Source organism: Pinus tabuliformis, chromosome X (assembly GCF_031772625.1).
Source record: "Pinus tabuliformis cultivar Carrire ecotype Pingquan chromosome X, CPIR1, whole genome shotgun sequence".
NCBI lineage: Eukaryota > Viridiplantae > Streptophyta > Pinopsida > Pinales > Pinaceae > Pinus > Pinus tabuliformis.
This window is the reverse complement of record NC_142308.1, coordinates 395,325,917-395,338,811: the sequence shown is the minus strand read 5'-3', so window position 1 is coordinate 395,338,811 and position 12,895 is coordinate 395,325,917.

Genomic DNA, 12,895 nt, shown 5'->3' with positions numbered 1-12,895 from the left:
GATTCTGACAAAACCATTTAGTGGAAATAGTCTGGAAACTTGTTATGTGGGGTCCAATTCCAATACATTCATGGGAAAGCATATTGTGCACAGATTCCATGCATTAAAAATGCATACATATAGAATTTTGGTTCTTGGTTTTCCCTTAAAGATTCCTTTTCCTAGCCCACATGACTTTGAACCTCAAATGACAATATATCTGCCCAATTGAAGATCTTACCATGGGTAACCACCGTGTTGAGCATATATATATCCAATTTTCCTCAAACACCTCAACGTTTTTTCACCCTTGCAACCAACAACACATAGCAATAATATATTGATATACATCCCTAAGGACCTTGGTCAGGTAAATTGCGGATGGGAGGTGATGAAACTTAGCAGGATCTCGACACAAAGATTTGATGATATCACTCATTTCGAAATCAGACCATCTGGTGTAGAAGTCATTATTATCATAGTTTTTGGGCCTTTGCATCTTATAGTAAGTCTGCATGTCCTCTCCATAATAGGTGGCAAGATGACCACCTCTTTCACTATGAAGCATAAGATGAGAATCATCCACATGTGTAATAATCCACTCAATCACTTCTATGCAAGGGATGGTTGGGAATCTGCATGCCATCCTATGTATCTTGGATCGCTTGATATTGATGTATACTTGCAAATCCTTAAAGTTTTCAGCAAACTGTTTATGCATGAATGTTTCTTTTATGTCATTCCATGTGACCTCAATAGACTTATCTATGAAGCACTATGTATCTACATAAATTGGAATGGTAGGCTTTTCAACTTCAACTATTTCCTCAGTGCTTTCCTTTGAGGCTTCTTTGGAGGCCACTTTACATGTAGCGGGAGGCATGGTTCCAATAGATAATGAAAGAGGAATAATACTTGTAGCTCGAACACCTATTTGTGGAAGCACACTCATGACGACAATGATTATATTTATGAAATCTCTCGACTATTACAAGAAAAAACTTAGCAAAGAGCTATAAAATGTAACCAAAAATGTAATCCTTTCAATGACGGCACATAACTACTTGCATGGGTAAGAAATATGCATGAAAATAAGGAGGGAACACTTCCAAAGCACGAAGGAAGTTTGAGAGTCATTCGGGGCTTTGAAGTGTGTTCATGCGCTCAAGCAAGAGAGGGAAAACATTAAGGGCACAGGGCGCACTGACGAAGCATGGCAGAGAAACATTCAAGCCTTCAAGGTGCATTGATGTGCTCAAGGAGATTGAGAGGGTGCATTGGCGCACTCCAAAGAGATTAAGGAATGAAGCTTCGGGCCTTCAAGCCTTCAAGGTGCACTCATGAACTCAAGGAAAAGGAGAGCGCAATGACACATGTTGAAGGGACAAAGGGAAAACATTCATGCCTTCAGGGTGTGCTCATGCACTCAAGGAGGGTGCAATTCTTCATGACGAAGAAGTGTTCTCAAGAGGCAAACTTGTCATTTATGGGTGTAGTTTTATGAGTTAGTCAAGACTTCAACTTCCAGAAGTACACTTTGTCACAGCATGTCTCAAGGACAAGTCTAGAAAAAATATTTCATGATAGAAATTCGGAGAGGAAAGATCTACAATTTTTTATGGGTGTTATTGCAATGATGATTATAATGTGAAGAGTTAAGTAATATGCATAGTCACAGCTTACCACAACAAATTAGCACTTGTAGAGGCTGAACAGAAATGCATGTAAATAAATTGAAAAGAAAGGAAATGGCAACAAGGAAAGCAAGATCGATAGCTAAATCATGAAATCAATCAATATATTTGACATGAAAAACTTACATGGAATGCAGATTGATGAAGAGTTTCTTGATCCAAAGATGTGTGACCAACTCAGATGAGAATGATTATGAGAATGAATGATTAGTTTGATTAATTTAAAAGAGATTACACGCAAATTTGCCTCATGCATGCTTGCCACCTGTCAACAAGCGACTAAGTTAGTTAATTGAAGAGAAGTGGGCTCCTATTTTCAAGGAGTGCACCCACATGCAACAAGGAATCTCATGCATGCATTCTAGAAGGGTGCATGTCTTTGTGCCAAAGGAATGCACTCAAGGAGGTCACACCTGCTAAGAATGCAGGAGTGCGTAGTTCTTTAGCCCGAAGGAGTGCACTCAACAAAAGAGAAAGTCTTTGTCATCTTGAAGTGAACTTTTGTCTTAAAAGTTATTTTTCTTGATTTTGTTTTCTTTTGTGTGCTTTTGTGTGGTGAATAAGGCTAGTTTCTAATTCAAGAAAACTTATCACTTCGCCTAACCATGGACAAGAAAACACAAGCACTTCTAAAGTTTAGGTGACAACACTTAGGAAACATTGACTTAGGAGGATGAGACACTTAGAGAAAACATGAGAATAATGAATCAAACAATGTGATCACACTAAGAGACTTGTAATGACAGTTCATGTAGGCTCCAAAATTGAGTTAGGAAAAATTTTAGAGGGCCATTGTCGCAACGACACACTAGGAGATTCCCAAATTCTCTGATATGGTTTCATTTATGCATGAAGTCTCAATTCTCTAGGAAGTATTGGTTCAATTAGTGAGTTACCTTAGCTCCCCATTTTACCCAGTTAGAGATGTAGTCTTCCCAGTTCTACTGGTCGACATAAAAATTGATAAAGCAAGGCAAATCATTTTGATGAGAACAAGGGTAATATAGAACCACGGGTCAAAAACCTAATCAAAGTATGAGTTTTCATATGTGACATTTATCCACTGCCATTAGGCCTGGACAATACCTCAGCGAAGTTACTTCAGCAACATAAATGTTGCTTCACTGCTAGTGAGCCTGGACAGTACCCCAATGAAGTCGCTTGCTTCACCTCCCTGTGCAGGAATTCTTTCTCTTCTTTTGCCTTTACTTTTACGAATTTTCATAGAACTATGCTTATTATTATTTTTTAAATGTGGTTGAAGAGGGATCCCAACTTATTGAGAGAATAATAGGTTTATCCTTCAGAGACGGGTTTATAAACCTCTAATAGTTAGCCCACTTAATATTTTTCCATCATCTTTCTCGATTCAAAAGATAGGCGAGAAAATACTATTAACAAACAACACTGAGAGTAGGAACGAGAATGCTAAATAGATATGAGAATCATGATTTGTTGATGGTTTCTCGGCTAAAGGATCATATTTTCCATATGAAAATAATTGAATTTAAGGATGTAAACCAAATCACAGAAGAGGGTAAAATATAAGCCAAGGGTTGTATGTTACCACAACTTACCTTTCACAAAATATTAGCCACATCATTTTGAAGCATGAAACTAGATTTATTCAAGGACTAATGAAACTGAAAAACAAAAAGAGGAAAGGAAAAACAAGACAGGAATGCAATGCATATAACTAAATGCAACCTATCCTATCCTAAACTAAATAATATAGGGTTGATTAATGTGAAATGGAATTTCCAATGTAGCCATAGAAGTTTCTCCCGACCTTTGGGTCAAGGGATGTGATCATGTATGACCAGAATAAAATGTAGTGCAATGAAAAGGATAAACAATACAAACATCCACACTAACATGTAAAAACAAAAACTGTAATCGCAATGGTGTAACACACTTGATATCTTTATCGAATGAAAAACTCAATAACACCAACAACTACTAGGTTCATCACCATACAAAATTTGATTAAATGCATGAAAGAATATGCCATGAGTCATAGGTCTTGACTGATAAGATTCCTTGAGGGAATTTGCAATAGGATCATAGAAACAACATTTTGGGAAATTTTGACAACAAAAATTGATCAAGGATAAATGCACATCATAAGAAATATCAACAGGTTGACCACAAATTGTGTTATCGTGTGAGTTGAATTCTTGAATGGATGATGTATAAGGTATGTTAGACTGAAAGATTTGACATTTACTAAGATCACTCTTTTTTTCCACATCACTGATTAAAGATTTGCTTGAGGTGGGATGTAGCGATTGAAGTTCAACAATCAGATTAAACTTTCTTCTTTGAGAGTTTACAATTTCTATGTGAAGAAAACAAGAATCCCTCAAGAGAGAGTTTACATCCCATGAGATGACATTTACGACAAGGTTTTGTGAGAAAGTCGTGAACTGACCGAAATCACAAATATTGTCTAGGTGACATGAACCTGACATAACCATCAACGTAGGGTGAAGCATCCTACTCACCTGACTTAACTTTGCATTCTGAAAATATTGGAAATTAGACTGAGAAAACATGGTTATTTGTTTATCTAAACAAGGGTCATCATTCAAATCATGAGATTCATAAGGGAATTGAGGTTGATGAGATAGATTTTCAAGATTACCACAAAAATCTACAATGATAAGCATATCATATTCTTGATCAAAAGGAGGTATACCTAAAATAAAATCTTCAATGATCGCATCAGACTCCATTTGAAACTTCTACAAATCTAAATATTCTTGTAGGAACAAAGATTCATCCATGAGACTTGAACAATCATCACCATACAATTCAGAAAAAAGGAAATGATCAGGGTCATGGTTGTCCAAGGATTCAACTTGATTAACGGGTTGAGGGTCAACAAGAGAAATATAAAGACTTGAAGATGAGTGACTGATGAAATCAGACATATCATCATCAAGGGAAATATGTGAAAGAAAAATCAGTTCTTCATTAGCAAATTGATCTTCCAATTTAAGGATCAGTTTGGGCTCAAAACACGGAACATCAAAAGGAGGTGGACAAGGAACAAAAGAATATCATATTCTTCTTTTGGATGCTGAAGTTCCATTTAAAAAATAGAACAAGATGAATCTTATTCAAAATATTTCCTTGACATCCTGACTAAGAAACAAATATTTTATTAAAAAATTGCCAATCCATATCCTCACCTGGAAATTCATAACAAAGATGAAGGAATCGATCATCAAACTGTTCAAGGGATTCATTATATTCCATCCTAAGTTTATCAATTCCATTAAGAACATTTTGATATTCATATTTGTTTAAAACATGGTGAAGCTCATTAACCAATTGCTTAAAAGAAGAAATAGAATTTGCGTGTAAATAGTAACACCATTTCTTTGCACAATCATCCAATGTAAGAGTAAAATACCTTGCAAGGATTTCTTCAGAATAAACACCACTTGCAAAAAAAAAATGAACAAATTCAATTATGTAATCAACTAAGTAACCTAACACGGGGATTCAAGATTCGTAGGATACGGGGATTCGAGTGTCAGATTTGAACATGCTGACCCCCCAGAACAGGACATGTTAGGATTCATTATATATTATTTTATTTTATATATATATATATATATATATATATATATTAAAAAATAGATATTTCTTACAGAAATTCTCATTAACGATACAAATTTATTTATTTCAAACATAGATCTTCATCTAGATGTAATTTTTATTGTTTACAAAGTAAGTTAGTAACATTATAGCATGCATAGTACATATAAAATTCAAATATATGTCACATAAATGATTAATCAATGAATCATAAATTCTAAATTCATAAATGATAAATGATAATACATATTCAATTCATCAATGATCCAATAGGAGAAAGACAAGATAGTAAGATAAAGACATTGACAGTTGTAGTTGTCTCATTAAGTCATCAAAATAAAAAATGTCTTACATAGGTAGTGCAATGCCAATGGAAAATAGAAATAGAAAATACAAAACAACTATAGGTATACAAGCCTCAAGGCAATTGGTAGCCCATGACTCATGAGTCATCATCAGAACCAGCATCATTGTCCTCATCATCATGGTCACCACTGCTCTCCTTTGCATCCTCCTCCTCCCCTGTATCCATAGTCGCCTCTACATCTATTGGTGTGGAGGATGACCCCTCTACAATATCACCATCACCAAATCTAACAAGCTCTAGCACTAGATCATTGAGATCCATGTTGGCCAATGCCAACTCAACACTATTGTCTAGACCCATATCATCAGGAAAGACATCACACATCTTTGTCTCTCCCTTCAACCACTCTTCCCTCTACCTGTAAATAAGATGAAGGTTGGTGTGCACATACACCATTGTCTCTACCCTGGATTGCTCAAGCCTCCTCTTCTTAACACTATACAAATTCCAATATGTGGTCCAATTCCTCTCGCAACAAGAGGATGAAGTCACCTGAGAGAGGAGCCTCATGGCTAACTGCTAAAGAGGAGGGCTTGTTTCCCCATGATTTTCCCACCAAGAATAGGGATTCTTAGCCCCCCTGTCTCTAATCACATCATATCTTGCAAATCGACTAGTGCCAGTGGAAAAATCTGCAAAGGCATCGTCCACCTCATAAAGAAATATTCTATCCTGAAAAACCCGCATGAATGCATCTTTCCTCCCCTGTGAGATTTCACCATCCATGTGAGGAGGGAATCTATGGGAAGGTCCACCATTCAGCCACTCATGGTTGTAGTATTTTGGGTTCAATGAGTGAGCCAAACAATGTAAAGGTGTGTAATTCTTGTCCCATCTATTGACAAGAATATCCTGTATAGTACCATAGATGGCCTCTAGTGATGTCTCGTACTCAGGGCACTCACTCAGTAGAATAATTCTCCTTATAGACTCAATCATGGAATCCCATCCCTCATAAACCTCTCCTAGGATGGGTTTGTCTGTATCTGCAAATCGAAGCAAAGAAATGATAGGGTCCATGATCTGAATAATTAGATCTACCCTCTCCCACCAAGCATCATCTAGCACTGTGTCCTTCACTCTTTTAGAGGCTAGTTGATCTGTCTTTCTCCAAAAATACCAAAACTCAGAATTAACCATGGCCCCAAGAGCGGTCTTTACCTCCCTCAACCTCTTCAACATGATGAATGAAGAGGAAAATTGTGTATCAGCAATCTTCAACAATGATAGAGTACTGTACTCCTTGTAGATAGTGAGGGAATTTGTATGATTTTTCACAAAGTTACAGATATGTCATGCATCCTCAATAATGTTACCAAACCAAAGCACATCAGAAGTAATGGATTTTAGTGCTAAGTTAAATGAATGGACAATGAAAGGTGTCCAAAACACTTGTGAATATATTTAGTTTCCAAAATCATGCCAATAGCCTTGCAAAGAGGTGCATTATCTGTAATGATTTGCACACAAGAATCAACACCTACATCTTCAATAACTTTAATAAACAACTCACCCATAAATTGTGCATCCTTGTATTCTCCAAGTGTATCCACTACTTTCAATAAAACTGGACCATTCAAGGAAGACACCATGAAGTTGATGAGTGGGTGCTGGATCTATCCATCCATCAAAAAAAATGCTAACCCTAGATGTTGGCCATGATGCTTTAATAGGCTCAAGCATTTTTTGCACCTCTTTTTTTGCCTTCGTCAACCATGTGGTTCTAAGCTTCTCTGAACTAGGAGGCACATACCATGATGGAGACCCATGAGTTAGAGCTTGGCACATCTCAATAAATATAGGTGAGCATGCAACATTAAAGGATATGAATTTTTGATAGAAAAAAAGGCAATGGTGAGATCAAGCTCTTCCCGTTTCTCTTTTTGAAAAATCTTGTCCATTGGACCAAGTGAGATTGTCTTTCTTTTTGTTTCTTGTCCTCCAATAGAACTCTCAAATGGAAATTTGGTGTTTCCTTTCCTCAAAAATGGAAGGGGGTCATCATTCTTGGTTTTTCTTGATTTTGTAGCCACATTTGCCATACCAACAATGAACTCTTTTTCTATTTCTTTCCTCTTTTGTAAAAGAGCTTATGTACAAGCTCCAACTCCACAGCCTAGTAAAGCCAACAAATGGCCTTTCACACGAAAATATGTGCTTGTGAAAGTATTGTGGAAAAAGTTGCATCTCCAATGCACATTGCCTCCTCCCTTCCCCTTGCTACTTGGCCCATCCTCTCTTGTGACATTTCCACAAGGGATATTTCTCAATGTTACCTTTAGGAGGAATTATTCCCTCAACATTACTTACAACAAACTCTGATGATATTAGGGGAGGAGGGGAATCTCCAATGGGGACATTCTTCCCCTTCCTTTGTCCCCTACCTTTTGAACTTGATTGAGCCATGAATACTGTAAAACAAATAAACAAAACATGCACAAATTTGTAAAAGAAATGCAAATACAAACATTTGTAATCCAAATTCAAAAAAATAGAGAGGACATGCACTTACCTGTTGCTTGAATCTCCTTGAAAACACTCCAAACCCTTGGCTCCTTGCTCCAAAAGTCTAACAACAAACCCACAACTCACTATTTTCAAAAGGAATGAAACAAAATGGTAAAGAAAATTATAAATTGTGCCCTTTTATTGGCCCGTAGGTTCCTTTTCACCAGATTCGAATCCGATTTTTGTGGCATAATGTGTCCGAATGGGACACGATCTGGATTCGATCATTTCCCATTCAGACACATTGTGTCATGAAAATCAGATTTGAATCTAGGCGAATCGAATATGATTCGCAGGATTTGGACACTTGGCAAAAAATCAATGAATCTGGTTTCACTGGTAATCAAGGATTGTTGTTATACCCTTGCCATCGGATTTCGAATGCGACAAGTTATGTAAAAATTTTGTGAGGATCAAAATAACTAAAGCTTCATAAAAGAACCTTGGGATTATGATCTAGAATGAAGTAATTAAAGGTAAGGGATTAAATTAGATGTCACATGCTCAGCTTGTCATCTGACCCTCCTAGCACCAAAATGTTAACGGTGCTAGATTTCACCAACATGTAAGGGGATCTCCCCGATGTGAAGTCCCAATTATACCTCACATTGTTTGGCATAGGAGTCACATCCAGTTGTATGCTTTGGCCACCATTGGAAAGGTTTCAAATATATGCCTTGGTTACAACACCTGCATAAGAGATCTCAACACCTCTTTGGGGTAGCAAGTATGTGTTCTTTTTGTGACACCAAAAGTAAGATGCATAAGGAACTTCAATGGTTGGTAAAGGGAAACGAGCCTCTGGTTGGGAAAGTAATAATACTATCCTAAGGGAAACCTAAGAGCAAAGAGAAAGGCTTGTTGTGTTGAAAATAATACTGAGAGGGGGGCATGCATTAGTATTATCAGGTTAATAATTTTATTTCCCAAACAGATTTGTATATGCTACTTCAGCTAAGTGAACCAGCGTATACACGTGACTATACTTAAAGAAACCAGCGTATATGCAGAGAACTTTTGATTTACCCAATTTATCATGCATTAAACTTTAACCAGTATATTGGAGATTAATTAGACAGTGCAGTAAAAGAAGAATAAATCATTACACATAAGAAACACACATGAACACCAAGATATAAGGTGGAAACCCAATGTGGGTAAAAACCACCTGCTGCTATCGTCTCTGTCTTCTTTTAATAATAAGAAAATCTGTTTACAATCTTGTACTGGTGCAGACTTATACCAGTACACAGGCTGCTACCTGCAGAAGGCTGCAACCTTCTCTCATTCTCCAGCTTCTACTGGAAGGTAGCTACAACCCCATAGTGCTTGTACTAGCCAATATGTTTACTAATACGTAGGTGCCGCCCTACAGAAAACTCCACTCTTCTACCAGGGACCACATTTCATGAATTTTCAGACTGGATACTCCTGGAACACAACACCACAATCTGAAGGCCACATTTCATTCAATTTTCGTACTAGACCCATCAACAACATCATAGCTATAATACAATCATCAAGTACATCAACCAATCACTGAAACTCAATCATCATAACCTAAATCTGATCATTAAGAATACTGTCACTAGAATACAGTCACCAGAACCCAAAACAAAACCCAGAACTCTGTAACAGCAAACAAAAACAACTGAAACATTCTTCACAAGGTATACGCTACTTCCCTGTGTCAAACCTACATGTGTATGCGCTTTTATCAAAGCCAACCAGCATATACATATGTAAATATTAATTCATAATTTTGCAGCTATTCCAGACTTCAGTTATACCCAGATCATAACCTTTACAAAATAATACATGCATCAATATTCAGATCTAGAATATACATGATCAAAACCATATAATGATAATTCATTTTAAGCCTTAAGATCCCGATCCATCATTAGATCTAATCCCTCATCAACTGCTAAGGTTCATCCTTGGTTCAGATCTAGCAATGCACCATAAGCCAATAACCTGCATACTAGATCTCACACTTCATCAGATATTCGATACTTGCACACCTTGGCCTAATGATCTTCTCCTCCTTATATAGTTTTAGGTCTTTCTCAATACCATGGACCAAAACCACTTAGGACCAATACCTTGGACCAAATACCTAGGGCCAATACCTCGGACCAAATACCTTGGACCAATACCATGGATCAAAATACCATGGACCAAATACCTCGGACCAAAAACTAAGTTTTCCAAGATATACACGCTTTTCCTTCTATGAAAGTGTGTGTGTATATATACGCTATTTGTGTTCAGTGAACCTGCATGTATACACATCTTGGTCAAGGTGAACCTACGCATACCTCCCTTTCTTCATTCTTTGAAGTTTGATCAATAATTCTTTGTTGTTAACCTGTTGTATTATGATCTTTCATCTGAGTGAGTTTCCATCAAGGACAACACCTGTATCATAATGCCAATAATCTCCCCCTTTGGACTTGATGGCAACAACAACAACAAGTCACTCTCCCCCTTTAACATCAAGGTCAAAGGGTCATGCTCTCCCTTTGACATACATTATGTTGATCATGCTTCCCCTGAGTACATGTTGACTAAGTACATGCTGAATTCTCTGATATGCTGAAATGTACTGATTGAGCTCCCATGATTGATTCCATGCTCCCCCTGAGCACAAGCAAAATCTGCAAAAATATGACTCTATAACTCAACTATGTGAGGATGATCTTCCTATAACCAATGAGTCATACATACATCCATCTCCTAACCAAGTGGGGATATACCAAATTTGACTCATCTACCCAACCAAGTGGGGATATAAATTACATCATTTGTCCAAGAGCACCCATTCAAATGTATGAGAAGACATATCATACCCTAGACTTTTACATAACTTGAGCAGCAAATGGTATAAATATCTGAATTCATAGTTGGAATTTGCAACCGTAATGCCAACAATGTTGAATGTACGTGAAGGCTAATGCTTCCCCTGAACCAGTGCTACCTATGCATTGTTAACGGGTCAAAGATCAAGGCATCTTTGTTAGTCATATAAAATTAATGAACAGAGCATATCATCAACATCAGTCAGAGCACCCATATCTGAGCCTGCCTCACTGTTTTTCTTGCCTGAAAAACATATATGCTCCTTGACCCATAGAAACCCGTGTGTGTACGCGACTACACTTCAAGAAACACGCGTATAATCACCTTTCTCTGAAAAGTTTGATTTAACAGTGGGATGATGCAGCAACTACTCCCAGATTTTGTTTGAGATATTCAAATGTCTCTCTGGGCAGTGGTTTAGTGAATATATCAACAACATGTTCTTTGGAGGGAACATATTCCAATTTTTGACCTTTTGTTCAAGCACTTGTTCATGTAGAAAATGGTATTTGATGGGTATGTGCTTGGTCTTGGAGTGCATGACTGGATTTTTTGAAATACTGATGGCACTTGTGTTATCACGTAGAATGGAGATGGGTGGAGTGCATGTGATCTGAATGTCTTGCAAGGTTTGCATCATCCAAAGTAGTTGTGTCCAACAAGATGCAACAACCACATATTCTGCTTCAGCTACAAATAGCGCAATTGAACTTTGTTTCATGTTGAACCAAGACACTAACCTATAACCCATATAGAAAGCACCACCACTAGTGCTATTTCTATCATCAACACTTCCTACCCAATTTTCATTTGTATATGTATGAAGAGTGAGATATGTATCTATAGGATACCATAAACCAAAGTTATGTGTTCCTTGAAGATATTTGAAGATTCTTTTGACTTCCTAAAGGTGTGATTCCTTTGGATTTGCTGGGAATCTTCCAACTATTCCTACTGCATTCATGATGTCAGGTCGGGCACCTGTTAGATAAAGTAGACTGCCAATCATGGATCTGTAGGTTGGTTGATGTACTACTATTAATTCATCATTTGAGCTAAGACTGCATCCTATTACCATTGGGGTACATACAGGTTTAGAATCTTCCATGCCGTACCTTTTCAAGATATGTTTGAGATATTTGGTTTGTGAAAGAAAAATACCATCTTTATTATGTTGAACTTGTAGACCAAGAAAATAGGTAAGTTCACCAAGCAAGGACATTTCAAATTATTGTTGCATTACTAAAGAAAAATTCTAACTCATGGATTCTTCATTGCTACCAAAAATGACATCATCAACATAAATAACAATAATTAGCAATTTATCAGTGTCAATCTTTGTATATAGATTACTATCTGTTGAACCTTTTGAAAAACCTTGTTGATGTAGATATTTTTCAAAACAGTAATACTAGGCCCTTGGAGCCTATTTTAGACCATAGAGAGTCTTTTTGAGTCCGCATACAAGTTTTGCATCATTTCCAAGAATGAATCCTTCTGGTCATTCAATATAAACTTCTTCTTCTAAATCTCCACTAAGGAAAGCAGATTTTACATCCATTTGGTATACTTTGAAAATCTGAAAGCTAGAAAGAGCAAGAAACATCCTTATGGCTTCAAGTCTAGCAACAAGTGCAAAATTTTCTTCAAAATCTATACCTTCTTGTTGAGCATACCCTTTACAAACAAGCTTGGCCTTGTTTCTAATTACTTCTCCATTTTCATTCAGCTTGTTTTTGAATATCCATTTAGTTCCTATAATATTTTTATCATGAGGTCTAGGAAGGAATTCCCAAGTATTATTCTTTTCAATTTGCTCAAGTTCTTCATTCATGGCCTTGACCCAACATTCATCTTTTCATGCTTCATTTACATTTTG